Source organism: Agelaius phoeniceus, chromosome 12, assembly GCF_051311805.1.
Source record: "Agelaius phoeniceus isolate bAgePho1 chromosome 12, bAgePho1.hap1, whole genome shotgun sequence".
Taxonomy (NCBI): Eukaryota; Metazoa; Chordata; class Aves; order Passeriformes; family Icteridae; genus Agelaius; species Agelaius phoeniceus.
The window spans coordinates 11,218,133-11,235,005 of NC_135276.1; positions in this window are offsets into that span (position 1 = coordinate 11,218,133).

Genomic DNA, 16,873 nt, shown 5'->3' on the forward strand with positions numbered 1-16,873 from the left:
ATCTTCAATATTTTGGTTCATTGACACTAAACCCAAATGACTCCTACTTCCTTTATCACACACTACTTAAAACACTATCCTGGCAGCAGCTAATTTTTCCATTTAATTTTTCTTTAGCATTCATCAGTATTCTGTTTTACAATTCCAAGTGTGGATTAGTATTGAATTCTCAGAATTTTCCCAAGAGGCATGAGTTCAAATTTAACATGAGACTGTTCTTTGATTTCCCATCCCATTCATTATAACTTCTCAAAGACAAAACCCTTTCTAAGTACCCAGCCCTGACTCATCACCAAAGAAGGCGTCCTGAGAGTGTTGCAAAGGTCTGGATGAAACAAGAATGGGACTGTGGGATTTGAGCAGTCCTGGTGCAGCGCCACTCCAACACCCAGCTGGGCTGTCAGCAAAGGTGGAATTGTGAAACCAGGGAACAGCACTGGCAAACCATCACAGCAGAGAGCCAAAACACACCCCTGAGGATTGCACCATTTTTCTGCTACTGACCATACCAAAACTCTTATTTATCACCCAGTTCTGCCCGTGTTTTCCTTTCTGGTTGTGATTACAGGTTTCTCTCTTGAGCCTTCTCTGTTCTGAGCATCCAGTCCCAACAGGCAGGACTGATAACACCAGTTGCAGACTGTTCTAAGAAAAGAAGTTGTTTGTCTATCTGGTTAACAGAAATTGAATCAACTTCAACAGGTAGAATTTCTTTTTTTTTTAATTCAAGAAATAAAACATACAATCAAATCTCACATACATTTCTACATGCCAATTGAACTCACTGAATAGTAATGGTGAGCTCCAAAAAGCCAAGGTAGAGAAAACCAGCTCTGGTATTGAGTCTGCCACTCTTTTATACTGAAATAAGTGGTCAATATCTTAACTTCACTGACATCAGTAGAAAAGCTCCTATTGACCTATGCAGAGCATGGATTTTACCCAATGAGTCAAATAGTGCATTAAGTCTCATTTGTCTTGAAGAACTTCACTGAAAGGATTATCAAAAACAATTAAAGCAGCCTGGCAACAGGCACGTTAAAGATCAAGTGTGGATGTAGCTGACATGTCTGCAAAGCCAGATAAAGCCTGGTATTGTAGGAACCAAAACCAGCACAATTGAGCAAGTGTATCACAGAGATAAGAGCATAATTTGAGTATCAGTACTTTCAGGGAAGAAGCAAATAACAAAATACCGAAGGTCTCAAGAAACAGCTTTGTGAATCCTTACACAGGATGTTTAAAAAAAAAAAGATGGGGGGAAAAGGCTTTTACTGCACACAGACAAGATCAGTTATGGTGAGAAAGCAGAAATTAAATTATGACATCATCTTCAACATCTGAATACTGCTCTGGATAGTATTTCAGAAAACTAATACATGCTGTGCTTTTTAGTGTAGAAAACACTGAATTCTCAGAAACTGAAGTATATTCCTTTCCTTTTAAATGACAGTTTACCAATTATTTCTATCAAAGCATACACTTCATTGTTTCTGAAGGTATGACTAGCTGGATGCTGGCACAAAAAGGAGATAATAAACCAATCAAACTTAAAGCTTGCAATTCATTCAAAACAACATACTGTACTACTTCCTCAGGCTTGTCACTGGAAAAAAAAAGTTGGTTCATTTTGGTTTGGGTGGTTTGTTTTGCTGGTTTTCTGGACTATTCAAAAGAGATTATTCACCTGTTATATCTTGAAAACAGTATAATGAGCTCTCCCCTATTTAAAAATTGTTAGGTATATTACATATACTATTCTGAGTTCTCTGTGAATAATCAAAATATTAATTGCCTTAATGGATTGTAGTTGCTTCCTTAAGTACTCCCATTTCTATTTGTCTATGAGCATGCTCAAATGAAGACATTATACTGCCCTTGGATAAGGAAAAGCTGCAACTGTATCCTTTACCTACAGCAATTTATTCAAGGTTTCATCACCATGCTGCTTTGAAGATGAAAATGAAGGCGTTTACGTTTAATGAAGACCATCTGAAGTGTCTCCACTGCAGCTGCAGGCTCTGTAGAATCTGTGGTGCAGGAGGCAATATGCTGCATTGTAATGCAGATTTTCTTAAGAGTGCATCTGCAGCAACAAGATCATTTCCCATGGTCTTCACTGTATTTCTTCTATTATTCATAGAACACAATGTAAATGAAGCTATAAATTTTACCACATACTAAATGTAGAAAGCAGATAATGGCAATTGTGAATTATGAATGAATCACTGTTATTGTGATTCCTCAAGGATCCTGATGTAGATGATTACATGCATGCAAAGACACTGTAGCTAAACTTCTTTATATTGATCTTGAAAAATGATTCTAAGAATATTATCATTAATATACAGAATTCATAGATTTGTTTTTCATGACAATGCCAAATACAACTAACTGTCAAAGGCAATTACATATCAATGCTACCTAGGGGCAGGCAAACAAACTTGTATTTGGAATTACTGAATTGGGGAGAGAAAGATAATAGCTTGCAAAAATGTGTTTCCCAGCTACCCACATGTGTTCTTTCACATTTAAATAAGCCACAGGCAAACCTTGTGGAGCATTCTGTAGTGAGCACATTCAAATGCCAAGTAATAAGCAGTGAGATAGAGGCTTGTCTTCTTTTGTAGGGTAGCTGAAAATGAAATAGTTTCTTTAAATGAAAGAAGTATTCTTCTACAAATTGCACAATCCAAAGAACTCTACAAGTATGAGTGTGTCTTTGCCAGTTTTATCATGGTAGCAAGAGGCAGATAATTACCCTCTTACCCATTAAGAATAATTCTCTTAGTGATTCGATCAAAGTCAGGAACTGTTCATGTTTGATAATGTTTATAAATTAGCAAAATCATTCACTAAAATTGGTCTAGCTATAATTAACATCAGCAAAACACTTACTAAATCCCACAAGATATAAAGAGTAGGAAATGTACATTAAACTTAATTGGATGCAGAAATTCTCACCCACTCTGAAACCTCTGGAAGTTTGTTGATTTCTCATAACTCCCTTTGGTCTGTTTGCAGCTACAGGGTAATCAAGTGGCTCTGTCACCCCTTTAAGCAGACTCTTGGACTTAAATACTCATCCAGGAAAAGGATGATTAAGACATTTCCAATATGCATCTCAGATGTTCCTGAGTTCATTATTTGGGAATCATAGGCAGGGCCCCCGAGTCCTTGTCCATTTTTTCCACATTAGAATCTGCAGCAAAAGATTCAACTTTGAAGTAGTGAAAGTGAGGGATAATAATGGAATTTGCACACCCTCTTTATATTCAATGCAGCCTCTTTAAGTTGGCAGCAAGGCATATGGTGTCAGTATGAAAAAAAAAGACTTTGACATATCCTTCCCTCCAATGGAAAAAAAAGATATGAAATAATGAGAGGGTCCTTAATCCAAGTTCATTTCAAATAACAGAAAAAAATCCACCATAAAAACAGAATAAACAACTAATGACACTCAATTATTTCTAATCAACTTGAAAATATTTTAATGGACAAGACGAAAACTTGAAAATGAACCAGAAAAAGTCTCAGGATATATTTTTGGCACATTCTCTATTTCCATAAAGGACAGCATCAGCATACCATAATTAGGACTTTGAGGGTACAAGCTGATTTTTACACTTTCTATGATTCTAACCTGTATTATTCATTCACTAGAACACCATTCTACTCATGTGCTTATATTCCTGCAGCAATTTTTTTCTACTTTACACCAACACAGATGAACTTTTTTATTCACTGCTATCATAATCATATTCATTATCTCAGTAAATTTTAAAAAGAATAAAAAACCAAAAACAACAAAGAAGCCAACCAAAAACCTATGATAACACACAATATCACAAGTTATTACAAAAGTCAGAATTTCAGAATGATTTGTTACAGGATTCCTGTTGTGGCATGAACAACTTAAAAAAAAAGGTAGCTTATGTTTGTTATTGTACCATTAAGCTGAAAAATAAAAGTGATTAAATAGGTTTGAGAGGCTTATATATAACAATATAGAACCACTAGTTAGTACATTGCAGCAGGTTCTCACTCAAACATATCATAAAATTCACTCAGCCAGATGCATTATGCGGAGTCCACAGGCTTTCACTGTAATAGATTTTCTGAAAAAAAACCCAAAACACAAAGCAACTAAAAAAACCCCAACAACAAAACAAAACAACCCAAAACACAAAGTTTAAGAGGCACCAGCCCTAAACTTCCCGGTTGCCCTCAGCATGCAGTGTTCCTAAAGAATGGAAGCAACAGATGTAAATCTATGCAAAATAATAACACAGTGTTCATGATATGCTTCAAATTGCTGTGCAAAACCTGCACAATTAAGCTCCAACACAATGACAACTTAAATATTATTTTAATTCCACAGGTGGAAAAAGTGAGTGGTAAGTGAAGCTACTGATTCAAGATATTCTTTGGAGGCACCAGCTGTGAGGTCAGATATTGAGGGCTAATCCTCAGGGTAACAGGACAGAAGAACACACACAGAGAATTACAAGCTGACACCTTCAAATGCAACCCTCCCAAAGAATTGACAAGTCTGCTCAGTCCTGTGGGCAAGTACCCAACTGTGGCAACCACTTAAAGCACCTGGCTGCTCTGGTTGGCACCCCTGCATCTTCTCCCTACTCTGACAGGGCTTCTCACAGGTGTGCCTGCAGGTGCCACCTCACCTGGCACAGCTCAGACCCAGCTCTGAGCACACACAGAGGCTGGCACTGCCAGCACCACAGGCTCAGACTGCAGCCTTGGCTTCATCAGCTTCACCCTGCACTGGAAGTCCTCTCCTAACACATGTGGCCAGCTTTAGGCCTCTTCTGCACGAGAATCCAGCAATCGGTACTAGTTAGATAAACTAGTTGGGAAAACTAGTACACTAAAGAAACTTAAATGATGGTTTCCCAACCTCTTGAACAGCATTAATTGATTGGAGGGGAACTTCTTAGACAGTAAAATAGGAGAAGTCTACATTATTCCCTCCCCATGACATTCATTACAGTTTTAGAGGAAATGACTACATAGAGCAGGAATTACGTATCACTGCACAAACGTTTTCTTTGATCTGGTGTAGATGTACAGACATTAACTTTCACAAGAAACATTTAAATAAAGTGTTTGTTTACTTGCAAGAGCTCCTCTGAAGCTAAATTGAGATGAATGGGCAACTAAAGTTCAGAAACATCAGATGCAATTTACAACACTTCCAAGTAGTTCTGTACATGGTTGAGTTACTCTCACCATATGAAGTTTAATACTGTTGTGCAGAATAAAGAGAAATTAATTTTCCTTTTAAGGAAGACACTGGATTTCTTGTGTCTTTGTCAGAGAGAGGTTTTGTTAATTCATACTTCTCAAGCTGACTGTCCTAAATAACACATTTGGGTTTGGTTTCCATTCTCTTAAGACAGGATTTAGAGAAAGGTTTAACTTCATTTGAAAACAGAACCTGACATATTTATGAAATCAATTACTGTGTTATTGCAAAAAAAATTAGAATTCTAGAACAAAACAATGAACTTAGTTTTGACTCTGAAGTGACAATCAACTCAGCCAGACAGACCCAATCCAGACACTGTTCAGGCTCTGGCAAAACTCTTGTTTTGTCCCAGTTCTGTTCCTCATGCTGTTGCTCCATGCACCTGATCAACCTGATCAAACAAACCACCCACAAGCCAATACTCAGCCTGGTACTTGGCAGGGTACACAGAAGCATCTGAAATATAATCTCTGAAAGAATTTCATTTAATCTTCTCTTTGAGTGAATTAACATTCACTCAGACAGCATGCATTTGACTCTTTTTTAAAGAAATCACATCAGCAATATGTCTAATTCTAACAATATTTAGTAGCACTCTTTCAGAAATTTTTCCATGTAAGCTCTAATTCATCAAGATAGTTTCATAGAACTACACCAGGGATATTTGAATCTGAGAGCTTCTGCAAAAAATCATTCCCTGATAACATCAAGATGGATGATGTTTGCACAACAATTGGTTCAAATCAGATAAATTAAATGTTAAAAAATTACATCCAAAAAGACACATCTGTCATCCATTCAATCGACACATGGACATCACATGAAGTTCTGAACACCCAATAATGTTAATTTTTTCTTGTAGTACCTATAAGAGCTCAGCTTCCAAAGTTGGATGTTACAATTTGACAATTCCATACTTCAGAATGTTTGAATATCTCTCCTGAGGAAACTCATGGCAAACAATGCTCTCCACAAGTCCACCCATTTATTGGGCATCTCCAATGGCTTTTGAGGACACCTAACGACAGCTCAAAGATGAAACAACACACCAGTGACTACAGTAGGAGCATAAGAGTCCAACTCAGCTCTTGATTAAACATCTTTTTCATCTGTTCATCTTAGAAGAGTGAAATTAAAGATAGCACATCCCTCTCTAATGGGGCTTCAAAACTAGGCCTCTGCTTCAGCAATAATCTGTTTTATGAACCCAGCTACATGTTTACAAATAGCAAGTCTCCAATGAGGATTGAGAGTTTTGTTTTGCTGAAGCAGATAGCTATTTCCATCAAAAGCAGATTTATTTTCACTAGAATTAAAAAAAAAAAATCAAAAATGGCCAAACCCAGAATGGCAAATACTCAATACTATAATACAAAACTTCTGCTACCAGAACTTCATTTTCATATTTCTGTTAAAATTAGGTTACCCCACACACGGCTGTAAAGATGCAGTTCTACTACTGCCATTTTCACAGTGTATTCCTTTATTCTAAGGCTTTTCTCCATTTGTCTGTAGAAATCTGTTTTATAGAACATATTGGCAGACTTTTAAAATGTGATTCATGGTGCTACTTAAGCACTTATCACTTGCTATTTGGTCTTCCAGCTACATTATTATTCTGGGCTACAAAACACTAAATACCTCAGCAAATATTTCATAATTTATGTTTTTAAATTATTTTTCAGACAGAAGGTGGTATTTTTTCTGGCCTGTTTATCAACTGAAAAACTAAATAAAGCTCCTAATGATTTAGACGTCAAAACTCCTTGTTATTCAGCAGCATGACAAAGCCTAAGGCCTTGATATTGAAAAATATACAGCCACCTCCTTAAATATGAAAGTAGCCTCAATTTTCTCAGAAGACTTCCTAGAACTGTAAACTAATTATGCTTTTTTTCCCCTCATTCATAATGAAAAGTGATGACCATTACTACATAAATTAGTACAGCTAGAAAAATCAGACATGTTTTTGGAAAGAACCCTTCCCTAGGCTCTAGCAAGAGCTCTGTACTCCAAAGAGCAATTTTGCTTTTCCTACCTAAAATACAATTAATAATATTCTGTCTCCTCTCAAGGTTTCACTCTTTTTTATGCATAGGTCATTACAGCTGAAACAAGACAAACATTCCTTTTCTACAGCATAATCAAGCAGATGAAATCCATGGATTCCAGTGATGCCAACCAGGCAAAGTGACAAGCAGACTGCACCCCCCCAGCACAACCATTCTAAGGTGCAAGCAGAAGATAGCTATTGGAGAATTATTATTACACATACAAAACTCTGAAGTCAATATTACAAGGCTTTCAAAAGTGCATAATATAGGTTTTTCAAATCCTTCCAACCCTACTGACATCTAGAAAAATGAAGACACCAATCCACGATTCACTGTGAACACAGAAAATACTTCCTATTCCATCACACATGAGACAGAACCCTCTGGAAGCACAGCATAGGATCTGCTCTGTCAAACACTGCACCCGAAGAGACAAATGGGTAAAAAGAAAGTGGAAGGTCCCCAACAAAGAGCTGCACAATGGAATTGGAGTTTGCATGAAATTATGGGAGTTAATTCCCATAACCGAGCACTGTACTCTGCCATCTCTTCAGACAAACATCAAGGGCACAAAGGACAATTTTCAACTCTACTGGCAAGATAATCAGATTGGCTTACAGGAAAAAAATAAAACAAAAACAAATTAAAAACCTCCCAAATCTCAACTACTTTTCTTTATGTCACATGCATGAAGTTCTACAAGCAAACACATTTCAACAATTGCTTGAGGTTGCTGAGTTACAACACATAAAACTAGCACATTTTTAAACTTAAAGCAAGGAAATCAATAAGTTAGGAATATCAATCATTAACTGTCAATGTCACGCCAGTCAGTGTAAATGTACATGTAAAAAACCTTCAAGAAGACACAAATCAGAGTTTTAAAGGTTCTCTTTGTTTAAGAAAATACTGCTTTTCACATAAATAGCAAATCACCATATGCAGATCACCCAGCAACAAGCAGTCATAAGGGTCATGAGCCAGCACTGACTTAGTTTAGTAACTTTAAATTGACAGAGTGTGTAGAAGGGGGAAGAACTCAGTGAAATCTGCTGCCAATTCAGCACATCATCTGCTTTGTACCAGCCATCATCAGTCCTCCAGGAACTCAGTAGTCCTTAACCCCTTCTTCTGGGCATAGAATGAGATGACCACAACAACCTTAACTATCTTATATTGCAATACATTTTTATCAAATGCAAGCTGAGTTTTCAGATACTGACCAAAATGTTTGGAGGAAAACTAAGAGGACAACAAAAAATAAAAATATAAGTGAAGAAGCCAAATGAAAGCACATGGATAAAACTTTGAGAAAGTATTTTTAGCAGCTTGTAATAGAATCCAGTTCCTAAGAGCCTTATTTTTTCCTTCCCTGTGCTAAGTGTTCAAAAGTTCTCTATTTTGGAGCCAAATAAATCTCCAGTACAGCACTAAACCAGAGAATGAACACAAAAATTGGAAGGGCAAAAGCCTAAAGATACACAACACTTTCTTTTAAATTTTATTTTAAAGTAGTTCCATCTTGATAATGACATCAAGATGAACATTTCAAAAACCCCAAATACTCTCTTTAGAGCTCTGAATTGAAGAATAGTATAACAGTGTTATTCTTTCACATTGATAGAAGATGAGGAAACTGGAATTGCTGAGAAACCATCAACTGTCTCAAGAGTTTGTTTCTAACAATTCAGTATTTGCAGCTCTCAGTTCTAGAGGAAAAATCTGTGAATGAAACATCTTCTCATGAACCCCCTCTGTCTTCCTTCCAATACTTTAATGAGCCTTGTTCCTCTGACTTCAGCAAAAGCAGATGAACAATGGGAAGCCTGTGCAGAGCAATTGCCTCACATGTTGTAGGTCTCTTAATTGAGTTAATAACATTTATGTCACATCCTGCACAATCAGCATGAAAACACCAAAATTCACATGTTGCTTTCAGGGGTGCTCCAGTCCTTGGTCTCTTTATCCAGCTGTAACTCCTATACCAGCTTCTTGCCTCATGACTGGTACTCCCTATTAGACCACATTAACTCCTGACTCCAGCTCTATCACTGGCTTTCCTGGAAATCATCCCACTGTGTTCTTAGGGCTAACAAAGGGTATAGAACATGTATGGGATGTGGAAACCCTACAGAATACATACACAAAGTAAAAAAACTTGCCTGTTCAGTGTTATATGTACATGAAATAGCACGAAGGCTGAAGGCACTCTAGCTTGGCAATAATTGCAGATGGACTGCATGACAGCTAGAAAACTTGAAAGCACTTGACATCTTGTTAAAAACTTAGAATCATAGCTTTGGAAACAAAAAATTTCTTTTACAAGGCTTACAACTTCCCATGTCCTGTGGGATATTACACATAGTAGCTGCAAGTCTATGCTATCACATCATCCATGGCATTCTCTGTGAAAAATATTTTCTACTTTTGCTGGTTTTAAATCAAGTGTCAAAGATATTCTAATAATCTGTCTCCAAGTACCTTTTTTGTGATGTTACTCCTTGGTAACAAATTACTCAGCTGGGAGGATTAGAAAAACTGTTTATTTTCATTTCCTGGTCTTCCTATCCTTGAGAAATATTGTCAGGCTAAGAAATAGCTATGGGGAGCCCCCTGTTAAAATGCTAGCAGTGATAATGCACATTAATTTTCACCACTGTCTCATGAGTATCTTCATGCTGGGAAGGGAATCGTTGTATACATACTGATGAGAGCAGCAGAAAGATACTTGCCTGTAGTTTCACAAAGGCAGTACACAAGAATGGGACTGCAGGGTTCTCAAACTCTCACCTGAAGTTTCTGTTCAAAAAGGGACACATTTATAACCCCCTACTACTTTACAAAGAAGAAGATAATCTGTTCTCCATGCCTGTAGTGAACAAGACTAGTAATGGGTTTAAATTACAATGAGAAAGATTCAGCTTAAACACAAACAAAACCCCTTCTATTAACAGAGACTGGAGGACATTGCCTGGAGACACTTGAGAGTTTCTTTCATTTCAAAACTTGAACAGAAGCTTAGACAAACACCTGTTCTAAATCTTGAGCTGGCTGAGCTTTGCACTGTCCAGCACATTAAGCATGGCAAGGTTCCACATAAGCTCTCCAAGCTGATGAGCTCACCCAGGATTCACACAATGCTGTTCAACATACATTAACAGCTACTTAGCAGTAGGTACAACATCAAAACCTACCTTTTGTTTTATTCTCATTCCTAAGAAGTGAGAAATACATTAAAATAATGCTGTGGGATTGATTAAGACCTGGTAGTACAGCAATCTATCTTCCTTTAATTTCCAAAGCTGTGCCTACAAATTCAGTATCTGGAACTATGCCTATAAACTCCATAAATAAAGGCATATTTTGGTCTTAGTTGACAAAACCTGAGTTTGACCTATGATGATACCAAAATTGTTATGATCTCACCATGTATTCACTAATGAACACATTGGGCAAGAGACAACATCAACTCAAACTTTATTCTAAGGAAGAACAGAAACATATTCAGATTTCATTTTTTACATATGCTTCTGAACTCCCATTTCCTACTTTATGCTCTGTTGCTGAGCACAGTAATTATTTGGAAAAACACACAGAGCACAAGAGGAATTTGGAAAAAGCATGAAGTAAATTGTTGGGTGGAATCTTGAATTCTTGATAAAGTAATACTGGAGTTTCTTTTGTATTAGAAAGATACAAGATAAATTCATTTAAAAGCCATGTTTCCCAGCTATTCACAGCACATCTGAACATCCAGTTCACCAACATCTTTTTAAGTTTTAACATCAAAACCAGACACCAGCATTCCTATTTTGGTTTCAGTAATGCAATCTAGAAGGGAATATTAGCTAGATATTTTCAGTACCTTTGCTTACTCATTGAAAAACATCCTTCACTTCCTTCAGGATTGGTTCCATTTGAAAAGATGCTTAGGGATATCTCTCAGCATTAGGTGTTCAGTCCTCAGCAAGGAGTAAGGGGATTGAATTTTCTAACAAAGCCCAGCATCTTGCTTATCCTTCACATTTCTACTTACCACAAAAGTAACAGCCAAAAGGGAGAGCAAAAAGCATTTTCATTTTAAACATGTGGGTCACTTGCTCTAACCTCCACTGATGTTCTTATGCTGCCTTGGGACCATATCTGAAATTCCTATTGACCTTTAGATTTACTTGACACATCCCTCGTAGAAAACGTTGAACTCCACTTCAGCTCATTATTTAATTACTCAGACATACACTCCCATGCACAACTAGCTGAACATGACTTAAGAGCCTAGCCTACAACTTCAACTTCTCAATTTATCTTCCCATTCCATTCTAGCAGTAAGAACACAGGAAAAGCAGTGAAGTCAATAATGTGCATCAGCTGCTTGAGGCAACCCATGGTAAATGTGAAAGCAGGCAGAGCTGCAGCTCTGCAGGACAGTTAAAAGCCAACATGGCCAGCTGGGAAAGGGGTTACCTTGTTTACCACAAAAACTGCATGCACTATCTCCAAACAGAAGCTGGGCACGCTTCAAAGTACAGCTACTTGTCTTCATGCCTTTTATTTTGGAATTTAGGAAGCTGGAAGGATTAGTCAAGCAAGTCTGCAAAAGCACCGTTGTTGTTAGAACCAATCCTTCATGACTTGCAGACACCTGACAGCATTCTAGTCCCTTCTATTGAAACTATATCTTGTCATCAATTTAAAATAGACTAAATTCCATTCAATCAAACAAATTATTACAGTTCATCACTGCATTGCATCCTTTTGGAAAAATTGATGTCATTCTCAGTAAGTACAGCACAAGTGTTGTAAGATTATTTCCATCTTAGTGGTTACACAGTACTTGAAATGGCCTTTTTCCTAAAAATGGGGTTTTTTCCCAGCTATGCTCTAGATGCATCTCTCATTCTGCATTTAAACAGGGTTTCAGGTGAATTAAAAAGGACAGATATGGCAGCCCTAAAGTAATATATGAAAGTCTTATTGTATTAGTCATTTTTCCTGTCACTTTGTATTAGTGTCATATTAGTCTAATGCAATACTAACATGATACTGAAATGTTAGCATATCACAGATTACTCAGTGTGTCAAGCTTGAGTCTGATCATATTACTTTACTGTGTGTATTCCAGTGATGAAACCCTTCCTTTCCATGCCCTAGAACTGAGGAGGACTAACAGGAAACATGAAGAAGATGTTGTACAAGAGCCTAGGACTTGCATAACAGATATTAACACCTCTTGTGCCAAAGGAAAGAACCAATCTGTAACAGATCAGATAATATTGATTGAGTCTAGGATTCTGTTAACACAAGTAAGATATTCCTTTTCACTTGAAGAGTTTTATTCTCTTCACACAAACTGAAGAGCTCCCATCAAAACAGCAGCACTTCCAAGGGTTCCTATGATATGAGATATCCCCTTTGAATCTTCCTTGCAGAACCAAGAATGGTTAAAATTAAGTAATAAAAAATCTGCATGTTTTCTTTGAGTGCATTTTATACCAGTGGACTATCATCAAACAGGAAGTCAATCACATAACTGAGAACTGTGGCTGCATCAAGTCTAGAAAAAACAGCAGAAATGCAAAGTAACTTCTGACCTAGGCAGTAATCATACTGGGAAATGGCATGTTAGAAAAACAGAATAAAAATCCTATCCAATCCATCTCTATTACGTTCTCTTTGGTGATAATTTGTTTGTTGAACCACTAATTGAATGTTTCTAATCTGGGTGAATACTACAGCCATATACAGAGTGTTCTATTTCCCCTTCAGATGAAGAGGTGCAATCTGTTTCTGTTTCAGTGGTCCCTGTGATTCTATAATTTAAGTAACTACAGTATTTTAAAGAAATATTTAATTAAGTAAAATATTTAAATAAAGAGTTTAATGCAAACAAACACAGAACCCAAGTAAATATACTCAAGTCTCATTCTAAAGGCCTTTGGAAATTCAGCTTCACAGACATCTACAGAAGAACAAGAAACTTTCATAATTTGAAATGGTCCTATGAGAAAACAAACATTGCTAAAAATTAGGAAACAGTTTGGCCAAAATAAAGTCCACTTATTTAGGAATCAACTGCTTTGATTTATTCCAAAACTGTAGTTAACTAAGGAAGCTTTCAGAGAAAATAATTCTTTTCATAGTGTTTGCATAGTGATTACCCTGCACTGCTTTTGCAATAATTACTATGGATTACATTTCAGTGAGATTACACAGCTTCCCTGTCTCACTAAGTTTCTTCATAATTTTCTTTTACATGTCATCAGTAACTACCATATGATGACAATTAGCCCTGTAGAACAGTCTACTAGGTGGCCAATAATTACTATCATGTGAGGTTTACATATACAGATATCCACATGCACCCTGACAAGAGGCACAAGAGCAAGGGTTATTTCTAGTTTGTTCTTGAATAAGTGGGGAATGATGGCTAGAAAAGCATTAAGTAATAAAATAAATATATAAAATAAATAAAATAACAAGCAGCAGAGCCATAACAACCCATAAATACAGAATTCTGCTGCAGTATTTAACTACATGTTGATTTTTTTTTATTTTAAGGGTTAAGTGTGCACATTACCCTCACCTCTGTTCAACTATAATAGAATGGTATAAAAATTTCTCTTCACAGTACACTAGAGAGATATAGGCATGGGCCAACTTACTGCTTTAATACCATCATTTGTACCTTTTCACATGCAAACATGCAGTTATTTCTATATAATAATGAGCCCCTCACACATCACTTCCCAGTTACCCCAAATACAGACAGGCTTTCGTACAAAAATATATTGTTCACAAATATCAAGTAAAACACGACATAAAATTGCTGCTTATTGTTTCAATTTTTTTAAAGATTATTTTAGGCTCCCTGTTTACTGCAAGAACTAATAAAGTTTCATCTGAATTTTAAAGGTTTTAAGTCAAGACTCAAAACATCAGATTTTACATAAACAAGCACCATAGAAAGCTAGACTACTCATTTAATGCATTTCAATGTACTGAAAATACTGTAAGCATGTGATTTGACGAACAGATTTCTATTGAATTTGGTTAAATATTTAAAGCTTTTCTGAGTCCTCTGTAAATCGAATAAACACACACTTGATCAAACTGCCATCTGCTGGGTACTCCTGGGATTTAAGTTGTTTCGTTACACACACACACACTACAGTGTCTGGAAATATTGTAATAAAAACTGTGAGAAATTTTTACATTTTAATAACTTTTTAATTTTTTTTTTTTAGTTTGGTTGGCAATAACCAATTGCCCTTGTTCCAGCAGAAATCCTGTCTGCAGTAGCTGTGTTACAGACATCCTGTAACCTTGCCCAGCACAATCTACCCTCCTCACACCAAAACTCTCATTCAACTTGCTGGGCTCAGGGAGCTTCACCTGTGCAACCCCTGAACAGAAGGTAGGGCACAGCTAAATCCACATTGCCTGGAAGCAACCACTTCCTGTGACCACAGAACTTAATATAAGTCCTGACTGTTCAGAAAAAAAAAGTGACAAGAACAAGAAAAAAATAGAAATTAATGATAAAGGAATAGGAGTTGCTCTGATGAAAATAAGATGTACAAAACAGACTGCCAAATTTCCAACAACTGACTTGTCAGGACTTTAAGGAAATATTTCTCCTTGGAAGCATCCAAGGTTATATCCATCAGGAAGCCAGGCCACTTTGTACCACAGTTAATGTGCTAAACAAGTTTATCAATCAAGGCAAACAGAGTGTTCCCAGAAAATTGATGATAAGAAATAATGGCTGTATGCAGAACTCTCAAGTGAGATTTCAAATTACTGAGGTCCTGAAGACAAAAGCAAAACTAAAATCTGAAAGCTTCCAAAAACCACTAACAAAATCAGTACATTATACAGAAGAACAATTTATTGCACTTATCTTCCATCTAAGAAGAGGGTAAAGTTATGAAACATAAGCACAGAACCATCAGTGGGGAATTGGGCTGATATGAGAGGCACAGAGGTGCACATTGAGATAGGACTTTAACTTCTCCAAAGCATCTTGGTTACAGGCCCTGAGGCTTATCTACTTTGCAAACCCACTGTGTCACCAGCTGCTTCTTTCCTTGAGTCCCTGATTACATTTTAAAAATCCTAAGTCACCTTTCTAAACACTTAACTTCTAGGACATTCAGAAGTAAAATTTCAGGTACCACAGTTTTCCCTAAAACGAAAAATCACCTCTAGGCCATGGGAAGGTAGCAGTACCTTGCTATATAAAAGGAAGAGGTGCTTGGGGGCACAGTTTAGAAGCTCTGCTTGGGAGGTAGGACTGCAGCTCACACAGTTCAACCTTCCCCTTGAAGCAGGACTACTCAGCCTGCTCAGCTGAGGCTTCACCTTGCTGAGAAACCCAAGGTTCCAAAAGTCCACATGCACCTAAGTTTGCACAAAAGCATCATAAATGAGAAATACAGATAGCCATGCTAATTGTTGGGGGTCTTTCAAATGCAGGGGGGCCCTGATCTTCAAAAGGCAGGACATGTGCCAAGATTAAGACTTGGGATGAGACTATACTGAAAATCATCAACCACAAACTTATTTAAAGCCCATCCTTAGACAACCCTTGTTTCTATCTACTGTAAGGTTCCTTTGGAGGAACAGAAAGTGATGAATTGCATGCACACAGGATGGCAGGGTGGGATCTCAGGCTTCAGAGATTGTTCTTAAGGCTCATCTTCCATATGAAAGAGGCAGCTGGAAGGGTAAAGGGAAAGGAACATGAACTCAGTTGTGTCTCATTTCCTTCTGGACCACAGGCAGGATTCAGGTATTGGAGGGGATGCTAAAATCGCTCAAGACAGGAGGATGCTGTCCTTCCTTATGTAGCCCTTAAAACTTTTGCTACTTGACCTGCATTTGGACAACACACATCTAAATAAGCTAGAATTGACTGTTAAAAAAAAAACCACACACACAATAAACCCAAACAAGTCACATGCTTAGCTTTCCTGTATAGGGAAAAACACAGGAAGAATACACTTGCTTGTCACACTTTCCTACTGATGAAACTCTTCACAATAAATTGGATTGATAAAAGTATGCTACACTAGAAAAGTCATCTCCATAGTCAAAGTCAAGGATAATGTACATATTACAACAAAATAGAAACCAGTGTGAAGCAATCTAAAGCAATTTAGCTGAATTCACAACATAAGATCAGGTGACACTACACTCTAATCCTACTCAGAACCACGCCATCTATGCATAACTGCTGGTTTTCAGTAAGAATGAAATAGCCCCATGGTGATTTCCACAACATTTACAAATGTTTGAGGATCCTGATGAGTGAAAGTTATACAGAGACATGACTGCCATTTTGCATCTATTTCTATAGTATTTGTATTTTAAATCCACATATTCTACAAAACTCAAATAAATAAGCAGGATACATTCAGAGAGGTGCTCCCTAATTTCATAACCTACTCCCACTAAAAAGGATTAGCTAAGAATGGTTTGCAAGGTGTAGTGCTGGCCTGTTGGTCCTTTATGACATTTTTGTACCCTGTTTGAAACTGCAGGCTCTGGC